Below are 22,119 nucleotides of genomic sequence, written 5' to 3' on the forward strand. Positions count from 1 at the left end.
AAACCCTGGTGGCCTAGTGGTTAAGTGCTACAGCTGCTAACCAAAAGCTCTGCAGTTTGAATCCACCAGGCGCTCCTTGGAAACTGTTAGGGAGTTCCGACTCTGTCCTTTAAGGTCGCCATGAGTCGGAATCGACTCAACGGCAACGGGTTTAAATGGCTGAGAGCTCGGCTGCTAACCAAAATATCAGCAGTTCAGACTAGCTCCTCCTCAGAAACCCTGTGGGGCAGCTCTGCGCTGTCTTATAGGGTCACTATGGGTTGGAAATGACTCGATGGCAGCGGGTGTAATGGCTAATGATTGCGAGCATCTTTTCATGTATTTGTTGGCCACCTGAATGTCCTCTTTGGTGAAATATCTGTTTGTGCCGTTTGCCCATTTTCTGGTTGGGTTGTTTGTCTTTTTGTTGTTGAGTTGTTGAAGTTTTCCATATATTTTAGAAATTAGACCCTTATCAGATCGGACATTGCCAGGGATTTTTTCCAGTCTATAGTAAGTTTTGGAACCCTGGTGGTGCAGTTAAGAGCTCGGCTGCTAACTAAAAGATTGGCAGTTCAAATCTATGAGCCACTACTTGGAAACCCTATGAGGCAGTTCTGTTCTGTCCTATTGGATCGCTATGAGTTGAAATCAACCTGATGGCAAGGATTTTTTTTTTTTTTTTTTATAGTAAGTTTTGAGGTCAGTAGTAAATCTGAGGCCTCCTACTTTATTTGGTATTTTGATATGCAGGGCTTCCTTTCTTTCCATATAAAGTTAGAGATTACTTTTTCCATTTCATTAAAGAATGTTGTTGATTGGATTGGAATTATACCTGTAGATTGCTTTTGCAGCATTGAAGTTTTCACAATGTTAAGTCTTCCAATCCTTGAGCATGGCATATTTTTCTGTCATGTAGATCTCTGTTAGTTTCTTGAAGTAGTGTTTTACAGTTTTGTTTTTTTTTGTATAAGTCTTTTACATCCCTGGTTAGGTTTATTCCTAGGTATTTTATCCTTTTAGGGGCTATTGTAAATGGTATTATTTTCTTGATTTCCTTTTCAGAATCCTTGTTAGTGTAGAGGAAACCAAGTGATTTTTGTGTGTTGATCTTGTATCCTACCATGTTGCTGAACCCTTTTATTAGTTGCAGTAATTTCCTTGTGGAGTCTCTGGGATGTTCTATGTATAGGATCATGTCACCTCCACATCTGTCAGTTTGTTGTACTGTGGAGGCTTGCGTGTTGCTGTCATGCTAGAAGCTATGTTACTGGTATTCAAATGCCAGCAGAGTCACCCCTGGCGGACAGGCTTCAGCTGAGCTTCCAGACTAAGACAGGCTAGGAAGAAGGACCCGGTGGTCTACTTTCAAAAAGAATTAGCAGTGAAAAACTTATGAATAGCAGCAGAACATTGTTATAGTTCCGGAAGATGAGTCCCCCAGGTTGGAAGGCACTAAAAAGACTACTGGGGAAGAGCTGCCTCCTCAAAGTAGAGCTGACCTTAATGACGTGGATGGACTCAAGCTTTTGGGATCTTCATTTGCTGATGTGGCACGACTCAAAATGAGAAGAAACAGCTGCAAACATACATTAATAATTGGATCTTGGAATGTACAAAGTATGAATCTAGGAAAATTGGAAATCGTCAAAAATGAAATGAAATGCATAAACATTGATATCCTAGGCATTAGGGAGCTGAAATGGACTGGTACTGGCCATTTTGACTTGGACAATTTTACGGTCTACTATGTCAGGAATGACAAAGTGAAGAGGAATGGCGTTGCATTCATTGTCAAAAAGAAGACTTCAAGATCTTTCCTGAAGTACAGTGCTGCCAGTGATAGGATAATGTCCACATGCCTACAAGGAAGATCAGTTAATACGACTTTTATTCAGATTTACGTACCAACCACTAAAACCGAAGAAGAAGATATTGAAGATTTTTACCAACTTCTGCAGTCTGAAATTTATCAAACATGGAGTCAGAATGCATCGATAATTACTAACGATTGGAATGCAAAAGTTGAAGACGAAGAAGGATTGGCTATTGGAAAGTATGGCCTTGGTGATAGAAACGATGGTGGTGATCGCATGATAGAATTTGCAAGACCAACGACTGATAGAAACGATGGTGGTGATCGCATGATAGAATTTGCAAGACCAACGACTTCTTCAATGCAAATACCTTTTTTCACCAGCATAAACGGTGACTATACACGTGGATGGAAACCCTGGTGGCATCGTGGTTAAGTGCTACAGCTGCTAACAAAGAGGTTGGCAGTTCGAATCTGCCAGGTGCTCCTTGGAAACTCAATGGTGCAGTTCTACTCAGTCCTATAGGGTCGCTATGAGTCAGAATCGACTCAACGGCAGTGGGTTTGAGTTTTTTGTATACATGCGGACCTCGCCAGATGGAATACACAGAAATCAAATTGACTACATCTGTGGAAAGAGAGAATGGAAAAGCTCAAAATCATCAGTCATAGCAAGACCAGGGGCCGACTGTGGAACAGACCATCAGTTGCTCACGTGCAAAGTTCAGGTTGAAAATGAAGAAAATTAGAACAAGTTGATGAGAGCCAAAGTACGACCTTGAGCATATCCCACCTGAATTTAGAGACCATTTCAGGAATAGATTTGACGCTTTGAACACTAATGACTGAAGACCAGATGAGTTTTGGAATGAAATAAGGACATCATACATGAAGAAAGCAAGAGGTCATTAAAAAGACTGGAAAGAAAGAGAAGACCAAAATGGATGTCAGAAGAGACTCTTAAACTTGCTCTTGAATGTGTCGAGTAGCTAAAGCAAAAGGAAGAAATGATGAAGTAAAACAGCCAAAGAGAAGATTTCAAAGGGTGGCTCAAGAAGACAAAGTGAAATATTATAATGACATGTGCAAAGATCTGGAGATACAAAACAAAAAGGGAAGAACACGCTAGGTATTTCTCAAGCTGAAAGAACTGAAGACAAAATTAAAGCCTCGAGTTGCAATGGTGAAGGATTCTATGGGGAACATATTAGACGACACAGGAAGCATCACAAGAAGATGCAAGGAATACACAGAGTCAGTAGTATACCAAAAAGAATTGGTCAACGTTCAACCATTTCAGGAGGTAGCATATGATCAGGAACTGATGGTACTGAAGTAAGAAGTCCAAGCTGCACTGAAGGCATTGATAAAAAACAAGGCCCCAGGAATTGACGGAATACCAATTGAGATGTTTCATCAAACGGATGCAGTACTGAAAGTGCTCACTCATCTATGCCAAGAGATTTGCAAGTCAGCTACCTGGCCAACTGACTGGAAGAGATCCATATTTACGCCAGTTCCCAAGAAAGGCGATCCAACTGAATGTGGAAATTATCTAACAATATCATTACTCAGTTTCCATGTATTTAGGTTTTTTCCTTGTTATTTCTGTTATTGCTATCTAGTTTTACAGCGCTATGATCAGAGAAAATGCTTTGTATTGATGTTTTTGAGTTTATTGAGGTTTGCTCTGTGTCTTAGAATATGGGTACTCTGGAGAATGATCTGTGTGCATTAAAGAAGTGTGTGTACAGTACTGCTGTTTGGTGGTGTGTTCTGTATATGTATATGCGGTGAAGTTGGTTGATTTTTTTTTTTTTAATTTAGGTCTTCTATCTCTTTCTAGTTTTTCTGTCCATCATTGATAAAAAGAAAAAATGATAGTGGTGTGTTAAAATCTCTTACTGTTATTGTGTTGTTGTTGTTAGGTGCCGTGGAGTCGATTGCGACTCATAGTGACCCTGTGTACCACAGAATGAAATACTGCCTGGTCCTGTGCCATCCTCACAATCGTTGCTATGTTTGAGCCCATTGTTGGAGCCGCTATGTCATTCCGTCTTGTGGAGGGTCTTCCTCTTTTTTGCTAACCCTCTGCCAAGCATGATGTCCTTCTCCAGGGACTGATCCCTCCTGATAACATGTTCAAAGTACATGAGACACAGTCTCGCCATCCTTGCTTCCAAGGAGCTGTTATTTTCAAACTGCATTTCTCTTTTCAATTCTGTTAGAGTTTCTTTTATTTATTTTGGAGCTCTGTCATTGGGTGTGTAAATATTTACTGGTTATATCCTCAGTCATTATATAATGCCCTTCCTGGTCTCTTATAATGGATTTTTACCTAAAGTCTATTTTATCACAGACTATTATTGCCATTCCTCCTCTCTTTTGATTACTGTTTGCCTGATATATTTTTCCATCCTTTGATTTTTAACCTATTTATGTCTTTGTGTTTAAGGTGTGTCTGCCTCTCTGTTTCTCTTCCCCTCTTGTAAGAACACCAGCCATATTGCATTAGGGCCTACCCTAGTCCAGTAAGACCTCATGTTAACCAATTATATCTGTAATGGCCCATTTCCAAATAAGGTCATGTTGACAGGTGTTAGTGGTTAGAAATTCAGCATAACTTTCTGAGGGACGCAAGTCAACTCATAACAAGCAGCATCTGTGGAATTACGGGTTTGAGTTAGTTTTACTATTTTAATACAATAGAATGACAAAACTATGCAAGAAATGGGCAGCAGCCATCACTGCTGTGAGCAGCAACAGTTCAAGGAGGTGAGTGTGGTTGGAGCAGACGCTCTCCACCTTGTTGGAAGGCAGCACAGCGCCTGGCATGGTTGGTGATCAGTAGAAACTACTGGGCGAGAACGTCTGGGTTTCAGCATTACCAGACAATTTTCAAGCTGTGACATTGTCCAGTTTGCTTGGACCCTATGTGGTAGTCATAAGGGCTTGCTTTAAGTGCTTTACCACACACTCATATATATTCAAAAACCTTGCATTTTCTGTTAAAAATACCCAGGTGGTTTGCAGATGAGGCATTAACTGAGAAATAACTTGTCCAAAGTCGTGAAGCCAGATCCTGGAGTTAAGATTCAAATTCAGAGCCGTTATAATCCAGAGTCTGCCTTTTATTATTGTAACAAATGCTCAGTAATTGCAAAGGAGGGGAACAGAAACTGCAAAAGCAGCCCAAAACAAGGAATTGACCTGGTTTCCTTGCCAGGTGTGGCCCAGAACTATATCTTCCTCTCTACCAGGTTGCCAGGATCGGACTCTTTCTTGGCAACTGAGGTTGGACAGGAGGTTGGATGTTGTGTGGATAGAACTAAGACACATGTAGGGTGGGTGTGCTCAGGGGAGACCAGAGGACTGTTTTACTGCGTACCTGGGATTCTGACTTGGGTCAACATATGACGTATTCGTGCTTTAACAGGTACCCTCATAATTAAAAGCAATACATTTGTTTAGTGAACAGTGGCTGAGATTGTTCCATGAGTTTTGACTGTTAGTAAAGGGACATGCACCTCCCTGCTTGAAGGGGAAGGGATGGACTAGAATCCAAGCCTGCCCCTAATTCTTTAGCATCCAGGAGGAGGAATGAGGGGAAGGGTACCTTTACTCTTAGGAACTGATCATGTTAGAACCCCCTAAGTGGATATAGAGTGAACCATGTTTGTTTGCTTTTTCTTCTTTCCTTCCAAAATTCTGTGGAAAATGATAGAAGAGGTAGGAAAATATGAACAGACCCATAACAGGGCTGAAAAATGAGGAAGGTGCTACAGTGGCCCAGAAGCATTGAGGATGTGGGGGAATAAATAAAACAGATGGGATCAGATTGATGGTGAAAACTCCACAGCAAAGGAACTTACAACCCAATAGAGACCAAAGTGGGAACAGCCAGGAAAATGAATTTTCTTAACAGAATCCTGGGAGATTCCCAAGAATTGAAACTATAGGGAGTGGCAACAAAAGTGGGTAATGAGAATGCTCTGCGAGGAATTAATCACCCTGACGCAGCTGCTCTGGGTCTGTTCTCAGAGGGTTTCGCTGCGGGGGAGCTGGGGTACTAACGGTAGGGTTTGCCTCTATGGCAAAGCCATTTAGTTAGTTTTAAATACAGGTATTCCCTGACTTACAATGTATTGGAATTATGATGAACTGCACTTAGATTGTCCATTTTTTAAATGACTTGTATATTTTTTATGTATGTATGTATTAAAACGGAAATCCTGGTGGTGTAGTTGTTGAGTGCAGTCACTAACCAAAGGTCGGCATTTTGAATCCACCAGGTACTCCTTGGAAACCCTATGGGGACAGTTCAACCCTGTCCTATAGGGTCACTGCGAGTCGGAATCGACTTGACGGCAACAGGTTTTTTGTGTTAAAATGTACCTGTAAGTTTATCTGTAATATTTCTGACCCTCAAAGACAAATGAAGGTTGGATTTATAAAGATACTGAAAATAAAAGGCAATGATAATGAAAACTAAAAAAAGATTTGTATATATACACACGAATGAGGTATTCTGCTTATGTCAGAACTGACTTACGACAGAGTCGTCAGAAGGAAATCCCATCATAAGTTGGGGACTATCTGTAAACCAAGAGATTTGCCAACACAGACTCCTAGTGGGTGACTGTAGCAGGAAGCAAAGTTGTACAGAGCCCCAGGTATCTTTTGGTCCCTACCCTCCAAGGAGATGGGACTTCTTAAACCTTGAAATAAAGCCATTTGTGCTCTACCTCCCTTTCCTACCTGTTCACCGTTATTTTCACATGTGCTAAAGAAACCCGCAGCTCAGCCAGTACGCAGCACAAGCAGTCCAGACCCACGTTTGTAAATATGAGCCAGCAACCAAGGATTGTCAGATGTTTGAGAGAAGTCAACAGAATGAGATGGCACCAAACAAAATAATTGGGGAAAAGTTTATGCAGGAAAATTCAAATTCGTAAGCTCCGATCCAAGAGAATAGCAAGTCCACAAGGCAAGAACAGTTCTTGGAAAAGGGGCTGTCAGAGAATAGGAGGTGTTCTTGGAAGTTAACTGCAAGACTGTAATGTTCAAGAGTGTTGGCTGACGTCTATAGATGGGCTGAAGAGCAAAATGGAACCAACTAGGGACTTAGAAACAGCGATCTGGAAAATTGAGCAGAGAATTTCTTCCAAAATTCAAAGCAAAAGGATTAAGTTGAGAATTATGAAGCAAAATTTAAAAAAACGCAGAGGATGGCTTTAAGAGACAGTATTCAAGTGATAAAGAGAATGGAGAAGAATAAAGCAGTCTGTATTTCTTTGATTCTAAGATACCATTGCCTGTAAGATGCACTGCCTATTTCCTGACAGCTTTTTAGCAGGGAGCCGGAGACACATTACTCTTCAGAGGTAGTTTCTCTAGGAAGTGTGCATTTCTTTTTTCCACATAATGAAAATATCACTTCTGTGGTGCCTTAGTCAATGGTCTTCTCTTTGAGGCTCCTTCTGAATCATTTACCCGGTCTTGTTTTGCATAGCATCACATTAGAGCAAGGCTTGTTACACTTTTTATTTGAAGGTAGTTTCAAACTTATATGAAAGGTAAAAGAATAATGGGTATTTATTTTATTTTATTTTTTTTACCCAGATTTCCCGTTTATTAACATTTTATCCCTTTATTGTTTTTCTCTCTATACATTTATGATACATATTTTAAAAATTATTTGAGAGTATGTTGCATATATTGTAGCTCACAGAGGTTTTTTTATCAAACCGATCTTGACTTTTTCTTCAGCACCTGTAAAAACCCACTGCCATCTCGAGTTAATTCCAACTCATAGCGACCGTGTAGGACAGGGTAGAACTCTCCCATAGGGTTTCCAGGGAGCGCCTGGTAAGTTCGAACTGCCAAACCTTTTGGTTAGCGGCCGAGTTCTTAACCACTATGCCACATAATTCATAATTTGAATTTCTATGAAGGATATTTAAGGAGCCCTAGTGGCTCTAAGGCGAAGCACTCAGCTGCTAACTGAAAGGTTGTTGGTTTGAATCCACTTAGCAGCTCCGTGAGAGCAAGACCTTGTGAACTGCTCCTGTAAAGGTTATAGCTAAGAAAACCCAATGGGGCAGTTGTATTCTGTCACATGGGGTTGCTATGAGTCAGAACTGACTTGATGGCACCCAACAACAACATGAAGGATATTAAGGTTTTGTTTGCGTTTTTTTACTTGGTTAATCAACAAGCTTCTTCTTTCTCCTCCCTAATTTAATAAGGTATCATTGGATGTTTAACCATTTTCCTTGTAAGTTAGCAGGCAGTTGATGAGAGCTGTGTGCTGCCTGAGTGACAGTACTGCACTGCATGTGAATGGATCCCACCAGCCTCTCCTAAGCTAGAAAAATTCTAAGATCAGTTTTGAGCATTTAACATTTCTGCTGCCCTTAATTATATTGACTGTCACATGATACGGAATCTTATATTTCACAACACTTATTTTAGAGCTATGTTGTTGTTACATGCTGTCAGGTTGGTTCCAACTCATAGCGACCCCTATGCACAACAGAATGAAACACTGCCCAGTCCTGCGCTATTCTTACAATAGTTGTTATGCTTGAGCCCATTGTTGCAGCCACTGTGTCAGTCCACCTCGTTGAGGATCTTCTTCTTTTCCACTGACCCCGTACTTTGCCAAGCATGATGTTTTTCTCCAGGAACCGATCCTTCCTGACATGTCCAAGGTATGTAAAATGCAGTCTCGCCATCTTCAAGGTGACATCTTTGCTTTTCAACACTTTAAAGAGGTCCTTTGCAGCAGATTTGCCCAATGCAACGCATCTTTTGATTTCTTGACTGCTGTTTCCATGGGTGTTGATTGTGGATCAAAGTAAAATGAAATCCTTGACAACTTCAGTCTTTTCTCCGTTTATCATGATGTTACTTATTGGTCTAGTTGTGAGGATTTTTATTTTCTTTATGTTGAGGTACAATCCATACTGAAGGCTTGACTGCTGAGAGGTCATTGGTTCAAAACCACCAGCAGCTCTGCTTCTGTAGAGATTTACAGATTTGAAAACCCAGTGGGATCGCTAAGAGTCAGAATTGATTCGACAGCAGTGGGCTTTATTTTCTAGTAGAATTCTTGATCTCTGAATGTCCCGTAAGACACAGAGAAGAAATGAGAGTGGGATTGAGATTTAGACTTTTTATCCATACCATTGGATACCAGTAAATTATAGATGCTGTATCATTTAGTCTTCCAGGAAAGATATATATATATATATATTTTTTGGTAATAGTTTTATTTCTTGTTGCTGTTATACACAGTAGAACATAGACTGGTTCAACAATTTCTACATGTAGTTAGTTCAGTGACATCGATAATATTATTCAAGTTGTGGATTCATTCTCACCCTCCTTTTCCAGATTATTCCCCCTTCATTAGCATAAACTCACTGCCCCCTACACTTCCTGTATAACCTTTCAAGTTGTTGTTGTGAGTTTGATCCCATATTGGTAGTTCTTTAAAAGAGCATAATGCTCAGGACAGACATTTTGCCTGGGAAGGGTCTTTGAATATAGAATCTTACATCTAGCTGTGTTATTATTTCATTCATTAATTGAACAGATATCATAAGCAGCTTGCCAGTTGGGCCCTCTAGGAAGCACATGGCCGTGGTGGAGTTAAAAATGAAAGAGGTTTATTGGAGGAAACAGCTATGAAAGATAAAGGAAAGGAATAATGTTGTGGATTGAATTGTGTCTCACCAAAAGTTATATTGAAGTTCTAACTCCAGTACCTGCAAATATGACCCTGTTTGGAAATAGGGGGTTTCTTTTGTAATGTTAATGAGTCCATACCAGAGTAAGGTGGGTCCTAAACCTAATCACTTCTGAGTGATGTCTTTTAAAGGGGAGTACAGAAACAAGAGACAGACACAGAGAAGGAGCTGCCAGGTGACGATGGAGGTAGATGCTTATATAGCAGCAAAGAAATCCAGGAATCACCAGCAGTCACCAGAAACTAGGAGAGAGGCCCACAGAAGGAATTGATGTGGCTACGACCCTGGTTTGGACTTTCAGCATCCAGAACTGTGAGAAAATAAATTCCTGTTCTTTAGAGCCATGAACTTTGTGGTATTTTGTTATGGCAGCCTTAGGAAACTAAGACAGGAAGCAGAAGTAGGTAGGATTGGCAAGCCGTCAGACTGGGATACAGGTCTGAGACCTGTGAAAGGAGAAAGGGAAGGCAGGAGGATTGGGCAGGAAAGACCTCAAAATGCAGTGCAGCTGTGAGAAAGTCTTAGCCAGTCCAATAGGAAGCTCTGGTACACAGGTTGCCCGTATGATGGAGAGCCCTCTAATCCCCACTGAGCTCAGTCACAGGCTGAGTGTTGCATGTGAAGTGTACACCCTTTTCATGAAAGCTGAGGCAGATCATGTATACCCGGGCAGCTGGAGGCTGTCAGCTGAATGTGCTCCTGTGGAAACGAGATATGATTGGCACACCCCCATGGCCACCAAAGGCACTTACTATGTACCAGGCACTGAACCCTGACTCTGCCACTTAGTGTGAACCTTGGCAAGTTACCTAAATTCCTTTGTCCAGCAAATTTTTGTTATTGTTTCAGAGAAAATAATAGTACCTATATCATAAGGTTTTTCTGAAGGGGAAGTAAGTAAATCCACATAAAGCACCAAGAAATGTGACTGCATGCGATAATCACTTGAATGTTAACCCTTATGTTGCTTTAACTGGGGATGCAATGGTGGACAAGTTGGATTCCTGCTCTTTACTGATTTGATCTTGTGTGGGAAACTCAGTGAATATACAGATACCTGAATGGAATAATTTTGGATAATGAATAAACAGAAAACTCGTTGTCTTTGAGTCGATTCTAACTCATAGTGACCCTAAATGATTGAGTAGAACCGCCTCGTAGCATTTCCAAGGGGTGCCTGGTGGATTTGAACTGCTGATCTTTACTTAACCACTGTGCCACCAGGGTTTTTTGGATAATAACTAAAGAAAAGTGCTGTTAAAATAAGATGATATCATAGAGCAAGGGCAAACACGTATTTTTTGACACAAAAGAACGAAGCATACCACCCAGGATTTCTTTCTGTAGAAATAATTGAATGCGTTCAGTCAAGAGGAGGACATAAGGTACAATAAACATTGATGAACAAAGTAGTCAATAATACAGTAAAATTTCTGTAATCGCTAATGACGTGGAATTAAGTATGACTTTAAAATAGATTTAAGAGTAAATTAAAAATAAAGATTTTCAAAATGAAAATCTTTTTAAATCCAGTAGATAACTCTCTTATTTTGATTTGCTAAATATCAGTTGCTGTCGAGTGGATTCTGACTGATGGTGACCCCTCGTGCTACAGAACAGAACTGCCCAATAGGGTTTTCTTGGCTGGAATCTTAATGGAAGCAGATCTCTGAGCCTTTCTTCCTCGGTACCCCTGGCGGGTTTGGACTGCCAACCTTTAGCAGTTGAGTACATACCTTTTGCATCATCTGTTGTTGTTAGGTGCCATAGAGTTGGTTCTGACTCAAAGCAACCCTGTGTACAACAGAATGAAACACTGCCTGGTCCTGCACCATCCTTACAATCTTTGCTACGTTTGAGTCCATCGTTGCAGCCACTATGTCAGTCCAGGTCTTTGAGGGTCTTCCTCTCTTTTGCTGGCCCTTTTGTTTTACCAGGGATGATGTCCTTCTTCAGGGACTGGTTCCTCCTGATAACATGTCCAAAGTATGCCAGACAAAGTCTCGCTATCCTTGCTTCTGAGGAATGTTCTGGTAGTACTTCTTCCAAGACAGATTTGTCTATTCTTCTGGCAGTCTATGGTATAGTCAATATTCTTCGTCAACACTGCAATTCAAAGGGTCAGTTCTTCTTTGGTCTTCCGTATTCATTGTCCAGCTTTTGTATGCATATGAGGCGATTGAAAATGCCGTTGCTGGGGTCAGACACCTTAGTCTTCAAGGTGACATCTTAGTTTTGTTTTTTAGCACCGTAGGGAGTTCTTTTGCAGCGGGTTTGCCCAGTGCAGTGTTGTTTGATTTCTTGACGCTGCTTCCATATCTTCGATTGTGGATCTGTAACTGAACAAGGATTCTTGTCCTGTCTTATTAGTTGATCAAAATAAGATGGATGCCATACCACCAGTTGCAAGGGAAACAGTGGAAATTTATCGTTTGTGCAAACAAGGAGTGACATGGGGCTTAACAGCTAAAAGACCACGTGCTCGCTGTCTGAGGGGGGTTGGGGAGCTTTTTATTTCCCATGACGTCTGGGGGTTGGGTTTGGTGCCTGGAACTCTCCACCCTTCTTAGCCCTCCTGTGTCCACATTTGGCCATTGAGATGTTGAATCACGTTGGTGATGTTGAGGTCCAAGGACAGTTTCAGGGCACAGCTCTTCAGGTCCCACGCATGCTTCGAAATCTTGGTTCGTGCATGCGTGGGGTTTTGGAACCAAATTCAGACTGCAGTTAGGGCCCCGGTGTGGTCAGGCCAAACTGCAGTTAGACGCTGTGGTTTGGCGGGCTGCGAGGGGGGGAAGTCTCGGCGGAGGCTTCAGATCTAAGTAAAATGAAATCCTTGACAACTTCAGTATTTTCTCCGTTAATCATGATATTGCTTATCGGTCCAGTTGTGAGGATTTTTGTTTTCTTTACGTTGATGTGTAATCCATACTGAAGGCTGTGGTCTTTGATTTTCATCAGTAAGTGCTTCAAGTCCGATTCACTTTTTTAGCAAGCAAGGTTGTGTCATCTGCATAACACAGGTTGTTAATGCATCTCCCTCCAATTCTGATGCCCCATTCTTCTTCATATAGTCCAGTTTCTCGGATTATTTGCTCAGCATATGGATTTATTAAGTATGGTGAAAGGATACAACCCCAATGCCTCCCTTTCCTGATTTTAAACCTCTCCGTATCCGCTTGTCCTGCTTGAACGACTGTCTCCTGGTCTATGTACAGGTTCCTCATGGGCACAATTAGAGTGTTCTGGAATTCCTATTCTTTGCATTGTTACCCATAATTTGTTATGATCTACACAGTTGAATGCCTTTGCATAGTCAATAAAACACAGGTAAACATTTTTCTGGTATTCTCTCCTTTCAGCCAAGATCCATCTGACATCAGCAGTGATATCCCTCGTTCCACGTTTCCTTCTGTATCTGGCTTAAATTTCTGGCAGTTCACTGTGGATGTACTGCACAACCTAGGGACCTATAAAAGCAGCTAGTAGTATGTACTCTTACTATCCTCCTCCCCCTTTTCTCAAAGGATAGCATGCTAGTCACATTGTTCTGAATCTCACTGATCTTTCTGTATGAGTACCTAACCAGCTTTCTCACTCCCCACCCCACAACTCCCCAGCCACATGGTGTTCCATTTGGTGGATAAACTTTATTTTGACCAATTTCCTCCTAATGGAACCAACCTAAACATTCAATCATTAGCTTTTACAAACAGTAATGCAATGAATAATTTTATTCAGTAAATACATACAGTAATTTGCAAAGTGCAAGTGTGCCTTCAGGGTAAATTTCCAGAAAGGGAATTAATGGGTCAAATATTATATGTACATTTGCTCCTCATAGTGATTGTAGGGATTTACAGCAAAATATGAGTGGCAGTTTTCCTCAATATGAAATACGTTATCACATTTTTTCTACTCTGATAAGTGACTTATGGTATCTTGGTAGTTTAATTTATATTTCTTTTATGATTGAGTTGTATACCCTTCATTTGATGAAGATCCATTAGAGTTTACTGTTATCGAACTGTCTGTTCATGGCCTGTGCCAGTTTTGCCTGTGGGGATTTTTTTTCTTACTGATTTTTTTAACTGCTGTGTATATATTTGGGAAATTAGTCCTTTGTGTTTGATAGGAGTTGTAAATACTTGTTGTTTATTTTTTTTTTAACATTGCCTATGGATCTGAAAATATCAAATAAAAGTTTTAAAAATGCACTGCATTTTAAAATGTCATATTTGCTCTTTTCCTTAGTCCTGGACAACCCTTGGAAACCCTGGTGGCGTAGTGGTTAAGTGCTACAGCTGCTTACCAAAAGGTCAGCAGTTTGAATCTACCAGGCGCTCCTTGGAAACTCTATGGGGCAGTTCTACTCTGTCCTGTAGGGTCACTATGAGTTGGAATCGACTCAGTGGCAACAAGTTCAAGAGTTTGGACAACCCTTAGCCATTATCTCTTCTAAAGCTGCGTTTCTTCCATTTTCTCTTTCTGAGTCTGCCTGTCTTTCCTTATGTCCAATGTAATTTTTTGTGGTTAGCTAATTTTGAATCAAACTAAATTTTGGGATTCTTATACGCATAATTTAAAAATGTCAATATATCACCCTGATACCATTCCACTGCAAACTGAAAGATTGACAATTTGAACTCACCCAGTGGCTTTGCAGGAGAAAGACCTGGCACTGTGTTTCTGTAAAGGTTATAGCCAAGAGAACTCTATGGGGTAGTTCTACTCTGTCACGTGTGGTCGTTATGAGTGAAGAGTCAACTCTGTGGCACTCAGCAATAGCAGCAATATAAAAAAAGGAGAGTAATTTCTTTAAAAAATCGTATGTATTTTAATATGTAAGAGCTCAGGCACAGTAATACTGAAAGAAATCAAGGATTAGGCAGATGCATGACACGTACATAGCGTCGCGAATGCAGCGGTCACAAATGGAGACTGACACGGCCTCTGTATCGGCGTGTAGTAGTCTTGCCATCAATGTTGTCATCTTCCGAATTGGTAACAGCTCTTCCCTCGTTTACACGCTAGTCAGTTACATTTGGGAGGATTAATCGTGCATCAGAATCGGAAGCTCTTGTGGCTCCTTTGTAAGTGACGTAGTTTAAAATTTATTTTGTATGAGTCAGCCTTTCACAATCGCATAGGTCTAGCATCAGTCACTGTGACAGCCAGTAATACCTCCCCAGATTTCCAGACCACTGCTGGAAGGACAGAACCGTCTTCAGTGGTGATCTAGACTCCTGTTTAGTCTTGATACTGCAGTTGTTTTGCTTTTCTCATTTGAAGATTTCAGCAGTGGAACTTCCTTCTTGGTTTTTCTTCAGATAGTAATAACTTCTAATTTTTGCTGGTCTTCATTTATCAGTTGTATCCTGTGCGATTTTGTTGTTGTTGTTAGGTGCTGTTGAGTTAGTTCTGACTCATAATGACACTGTACAATAGAACAAAGCACTGCCTGGCCTTACACCATCCTCACCATCGTTGCTGTGTTTGAGCCCATTGTTGTAGCCACTGTGTCAGTCCATCTCATTGAGGGTCTTCCTCTTTTTTGCTGACTCTCTACCAAGCATGATGTCCTTCTTCAAAGTACATGAGATGAAGTCTCACCATCCTTGCTTTTAAGGAGTATTCTGGCTGTACTTCTTCCAAGATAGACCTGTTTGTTCTTCTGGCAGTCCATGATATATTCAATGCCCTTTACCAACGCCATAATTAGTGCCTATTAAGTTGTAACATTACTGTAGCTTGCCCAATAAAATCATGTATTTAAACACAGAGATTTTACTCTGTAGTCGATTTGGGGAACAAAGCTTTAATGGGAGCCAATTTTTTAAGTAGCAAATTTATTAGTGAACATTTCTGACTGTTGCGACTCTCATTTTCCTGTGTTATGCTCTGTGACTTGGGCACGTGTGCAGATAGGAACACCGTTGGACATAGTAAGCATCAACATTGTTTTAATAACTGCTTACCATTACTGTGAAAACCCTGGTGGCGTAGTGGTTAAGAGCTGCGGCTGCTAACCAAAAGGTCAGCAGTTCGAATCTACCAGGCGCTCCTTGGAAACCGTATGGGGCAGTTCAGCTCTGTCCTGTAGGGTTGCTATGAATCGGAATCGGCTTGATGGCAACAGGTTTGGTTTTTTTCTTTTTTTTGGTTTACCATTGCTATACGGAGGTCATAATTAACAGTTCCTATATTTTTGTGTATTTGTATTACTTTGTATCCTGCCCAATCCTAAATAATTGTTTCTTGTGGCCATTGTAACAAATTATCACAAACTTGGTGATTTAAAACAGCAGAAACTTATTCTCTCACGGTTTTAGCGGTCAGAATCCTGAAATTAAGGTGTCAGCTGCGTCATGCGCTCTGAAAGCCTTTGGAGAGAATCCTTGCTTGCCTCTTCCAGCTTCTGGTGGCTCAAGGCGTTCTTTGACTATGACTGCAAAAGTCCAGTCTCTGCCTTTGTCTTCACTTGGCCTTCTTTTTCTTCTAAGGACACTTGTTATTGGATTTAGGGCCCACCATACTCCCCCCATCTGTCAGTTTGTCATACCATGGTGGCTTGCATGTGGCAATGATGCTGGAAGCTATCCCACATACCAGCACGGTCACTCATGGAGCTTCCAGGCTAAGGGACTAGGAAGACAGCTCTGGTGATCTCCTTTTGAAGATTAGTCAATAAAAACCCTACGGATCACAGCAGAACTTTGTTCAATACAGTGCTTTAAGCTGAGCCCCTATCAGCAGGGGCTCAAACACGCCAGTGGTTTTGAGGATGGCGTGGGGCAGGGCAACGTTCTGTTCTATTATGCATGGAATTGCCATGAGCCAGAGTTGACTTCAGGGGAAGTAACAGCAATAATCCAAAATGATCTCATGTCAAAATTCTTAGCTTAATTAATTTGCTAAGACCCTTTTCCCAAATAAGGTCATGTTCACAGGTTCTGGACAGACATATCTTTCAGAGGACCACCATTCAACCTACTAAAATAATCCTACAGCCAACTTGCCTTCTTTGATTATTTATCTGATTTTTCCCTCCAAGGATTGATTTTGAGAATTGTATTTATTACCCTTGATCTGAATATTTAATGCTGTTGAAATCTATTTTCAAATTGCTCTTATAAGGAAAATATTTTGTAGCTCCTGCCACAGTAGGTGGGGGTGATGTTAACAGCTTTCAGTGATTCATTCCATTCTGGGACTTGCAGTATCAAGCAAATGAGAACTTCTAACACTTAATTTTTGTTTTCTTCTGCTCCATAAACATTTGACATTTTAAAAAACATGTCTATATTAAGCCTTACTTCTTTTTTCATGTTTCAGCATAAGTGATATACTGAACTAACTTAGAGCTGTGTTAAGTGGTAGCAGTGGACATCAGACTCTTCCTTATGGTGTTTATATTCAAGAGTCATGAGCCGAGATAGCATTCCTAAGCATTGTCTATAGATCATACAGCGTTAACATCATTAGTATAGAATAGAAATGGGTATATATGAGCTTTATAACTTTGGTCAAGTTTTATATTTTTCATTTAGTTACCTTCTAGAAACTTTGAAATTTTTTTAGAAACTTTGAAATTTCAAAGATGTCAGCAAAAATATTGATTATGAATGGGCCTTCAGTTCATAATGATACATGATATTATGTGTTTCCTAGTTTCATAGTCTCCCGTTTCAAAATTGGGTATAAAAGCTGTCCACAGAGTAGATTTATTCATCCTGATCCTGTTTTCTTGCACAAAATCCTTAAACACATCAAGTAATGTGTAGGCTGAATATATTAACATGAGGTTGTAAACTGTATTTTTAAGGTTACAGTTATAACTTTTTAAGTGTGATGAAATGTCTTCATTTTTTATTCTCCTCAATAAAATCTATCATTTATTGTACTAAAGTCTTTATGACCAAGCAAATGACAGTCCTTTTGCGGAAGTGATACTGAATCTCAGTGGGCGTAATTCAGTCACCATCCTGGCAATTTTTCACAAGCTACTTCCATATTTGGTTTTCATTTTTCTTTCAGAGGTGGGATACTAATGTCATTGAGCTTTGTAGCTGGTGTATTTTTTTCATTCATTCCTTTATTTTTGGTTTATTGGTTATAAATTCTGAACCACCGTAAAGTTCATCAGCTCTGCTCATTAAAACATGAATAATCACAGAAAATTAAAAGAAGCTGGAAGGAATCTTGGTGATCATTTTCCTCTCATTTTTTCTTCTTCCAAATGATGAAATCGAAGCCTGTCTAGAAAAATGAAGTGACTGTCATGAAACTAAGTCATTTATCAGTTAATTATTAGTTTTTTAGCTAATGACAATTAGCTGACCTCGAGTCAATGGTTGATGGCAACCCCAAGTACAAAAGAACCAAATGCTACCTAGTCCTGTGTTATCCCATGATTGGTTGCTAATTGGACTGTTGTGATCCAGAGGGTTTGCATTGGCTGATTTTCAGAAGTAGATTGCCAGGCCTTTCTTCCTAGTTTGTCTTAATCTGGAAGCTGCCCTGAAACCTGTTCAGCATCAAAACAACACACAAGCCTCCACAGACAGATGGTGGTGGCTACATACAAGGTGCATTGGCCAGGGACAGAACCTGAGTTTCCCTCATGGAAGATGAGAACCCTATTCTCATTTTTTTGTTCTTACAAATGATGAGATTGAAGTCTATCTAGCAAAGAGAAGTTATTCTTGTGAAACTAAGTCATTTATTAGTGGTGGGGCTGAATTAAAACCTTGGACTCTGGATACCAGGCCCAATGTTCTTTGTACTACCTTTGGTGTCTATTAAGTTGCGAATGTCAGTCATTCCATAAATATTTTGGATTATAAAAAAATAAAAGTGACTCTTTAATCTCAAAGCATAATTATAATATTTACCATGTCAGTTTTTTATTTCTAAGATATATATTCAAAATTAACTCAATTTCAGAGTATACTCATTTACTCAAGTTCTTATGTTTATCACAAAGAGGAAACATATTTTATGATTGAGAGTTTTATATTCTGGATATTGAAAGATGCCATAAGATTATAAAAAATAAAACAAATTAATAGAAATCTTATCATTAGGATAGTGATCCTTTTGATATACTTCTCAGTCTTTGTGTGTGTGTGTGTGTGTGTATACATACATTCATTTCAATCAATGGCATTAATTTTATTACTTTTTAACTTATTGTAAGCAATTCCCAGATGCCTTTTTTGTCAGATTTCCTTTGAAAGAATCACTGTTTAGTGGATGCATGCAATTTTGTTGTTTGCATCTAATTTTGTTTCAATCATCCTCTTACAGATGGCCTTTTTGATAAGTTCTAATTTTTTTTTTTTTTTTTGTTATATTTCATTCTGAAATAGATATAGTTGGATATACTTTTTGTCAGATTCGGTGACTATTACCTTAGGATTGATCGCTACTCAGGGGAACAAGGATTGAAGCTGCTCATATGCATTGCCAGGCTGCTTGAAAAAGCCTGTTCTGGAGACTGTTGTGGCTGTGCGTGAGCCTGACTTTGCCTCTGCCTGTACCTACTATCAAATGCTTAAAACCCTTTGCAGCTTTGACCAGAATAAATGGCATTGTATTTTAGTTGTAATGTTTACCATGTTTTCTTGAATCCGTGTCTTTCCTTTAGTAGCAGCATTTGGGAGGGACCCCGTACTACACAATAATAATATACTTTGATTGCAAGATGGATCACAGGAACCTTGGTGGCACAGTGGTTAAGTGCTTGGCCACTAACTGAGAGGTTAGCAGTTCAAAGCTACAAGCTGCTCCACAGGAGAAAAATGTGGCAGTTGGCTTCCATAAAGACTATAGCCTTGGAAATCCTATGGGGCAGTTCTCCTCTGTCCTCCAGGGTCGCTATGAGTCAGAATCGACTCCACAGCATTGGGTGTGGGCAAGATCCATTTTGACTTCAGAAACACGAAAATGGTCAGGATGTGTATCCTAGAACCAAGGGAACAGGGTCTGAAACTCAGTGAGCACTCATTGAGTGTACCATTTATTTTATACTTGCCTTTTAGTATTTGGAAGATAATATTCTTCTTCCCTGTCTAGTCTAAGAATGAGAGAAGTCTGTTATGGAGAGGTGAAGTGACTTGCCCGAGATGAGCACACCTTGTATAAGTGATAGAGCTGGCATTCAAACCTAGAGATACTTGACTTTAGAAATTCCTAAAAGCTCTGAAATGTTATCTGCGTGAGCAGGATTTTTTAAAAATTCTGCTTATATCAAAAGAAAATTGAAGGTCAAATGAATTCTTGTGTTTGGTTTAATACAAATAATCTCTTTAGAATGAAAATTTAGACAAAATAAAATTTAGATACCTGAAATCTTAGGACCCAGAGTTATTCTCTATTAATACTTGTATATACAACCATAAGATGTGATTCTTTATCTAAATATATGTAGATTTATATTTTGACAAGAAATTGGATACCCTGTATTTCTCTCCTAGCTTTATATTGTGAACATTTTTTCCATGTTAAAAAATACAGATTGTCTTAGTCATCTAGTGCTGCTATAACAGAAATACCACAAGTGGATGGCTTCAACAAAGAGAAATTTATTTTCTCACCATCTAGTAGCCCAGAAGTCCAAATTCAGGGTCTCAGCTCCAGGGGAAGGCTTTCTCTTCTCTCTGTGGGCTCTGAAGGAAGGTCCTCATCAGTCTTCCCCTGTACTAGGAGCTTTTCCCAGCAGGAACCCCCAGTCCAAAGGATGGGCTCTGCTCCCTGTGCTTCTTTCTTGGTAGTATGAAGTCCCCACTCCCTGCTTGCTTCCCTTTCCTGTCATCTCTTGTAAGATAATAGATGGTGCAGGCCACACTCCAGGGAAACTACCTTTACATTGGATCAGGGATGTGACCTTAGTAAGGGTGTTACAATCCCACCCTAATCTTCTTTAACATAACAATCACAAAATGGAGGGCAACCACACAATACTGGGAATCACGGCCTAACCAAGTTGACACATATTTTGTGTGGACACAGTTCAATCCATGACATAGATACAAACTGTAATTGTGAGGATTTTTTACAGTTCCTGATACTGGAAATGCACATCATTAAAGGTTAAGGGAAAAAAAAAAAAAGGAAAGAAATACTTTTCTTCGTCTTTGGTAAGTGGGAGATTGAGAGATGCGGCTTCTTTCAGTAATAGCTGGATCCAGAGGCACCTGAGAACATCAGAACTTGCCTTTTACTCTTGGCTCTTTTTCTGCTTTGGTTTTGTCCCCAGGCCGTCTGTCGTGTTGGAAGAGTACCTTCCATTTTAGTTCTAGCAGAAGTACTAGGGCTTACGTTTACAGGGCCATCCTCACTGTGGCCAGGGGGTAGAATGCTTTAAAACAGTGCTTGTCAGACAGCATCAAGCTGTGGGTCTCAAGTAGCAGATGTCACTGTCCCCTTGAGCAGGGTGTCCCCTTTGTTCAGGACATTCTCAATTTGTGCCTTTTGTCCCTGCATAATTATTGAGATCACCACCCTGTTTCACTTTCTGAAGTGTCCTGGTTTGGATGATGATTGTACCTTGTGGAGACTTTAACCTTCAAGTACTTCTGAGATTGTGGCCGAGGGCACTTTGGCTTATTTGTATTTAGTTCCTGGGTGCCAAGGATGCCAACTGATTTCCTTACACAGAATCGCTGTATTGCACTGTCCCAGGGGGCGCTGCTCACAAAGTACCGACTGTGAAGGGTGCCCCTGAAGTTGGCAATGCCGTGTGCAATGGAGAATTTTTCTCTGAAAACACTAGTAATATGCCGCTTGACCAACATTGGAATATGTGGTAGAATGTGGAATTTGGAGTCTGGGTTCAAATCCTGGCTCTATTCTATTTGTAGTGTCATGTTGACAGGTTTGCTTAACTGCTCTGTGCTTCGGTTTCCTGGTTTTCCTTAGCTTGAGTCCACCCTTCTACCCAGTCTTGTATGGAACCTTTAACATTTTCACGTTATTTATGGAAACTCTTCATTAGAATTTAAAACTGCACAAGCTGCATAAAGCAACAAAGCCTAAAGAGGAAGCACAACTATGTTCACGTTGTCACTCTTTAAGCTAGTCTTGCCAGGGGTAGGCTCGACTGTGACTTCTTTTAACCCATTTTTGTTTTCAGTTCATTTTTTAGAGAATGATATCTTAATGCGTGAGATGTAATACTGTGATGCACCTCTCTGTGTCAATATGTGAGTGTGAGTGAAAAACGTATTTACAAAGACTTGTAGATTTATTTACTGTTAGATTACAGGTAGTATTCAGCATTATTGAATTGATATCTAGGAGATGCTTTATTTCTTTGTAAGGCCAGTATTTTATAGAGCATATGTAGTACGTGTTTCTGTTTAGTTTCCAGCTTTTAAATAAGTATTCAAATGGAACATACGACTAGCCTGTGCAAGCTGAATAGCCATATAAATGGACATGGCTTTCTTTATTCTTATATGGGACTTAACAGCTCTTCTGTAGCGACTTCTCTCCCTTTCCATTTCAGAATTTTGATTAAGGGTGACAGGAATGATTTAACATATGACGGAATGTGTGAGTGAGCTA

At 40.1% G+C, this 22,119-nt stretch overlaps 1 protein-coding gene across 2 annotated transcripts in view; it reads left to right on the plus strand.

Moving 5' to 3' along the window:
• Positions 1-22,119, plus strand: part of ADGRA3 (adhesion G protein-coupled receptor A3) — a 180,080-nt gene that overhangs the window by 34,858 nt on the left and 123,103 nt on the right. The gene's annotated exons all lie outside the window — the stretch shown is intronic.

This window comes from Loxodonta africana, chromosome 5 (genome assembly GCF_030014295.1).
Source record: "Loxodonta africana isolate mLoxAfr1 chromosome 5, mLoxAfr1.hap2, whole genome shotgun sequence".
Taxonomy (NCBI): Eukaryota; Metazoa; Chordata; class Mammalia; order Proboscidea; family Elephantidae; genus Loxodonta; species Loxodonta africana.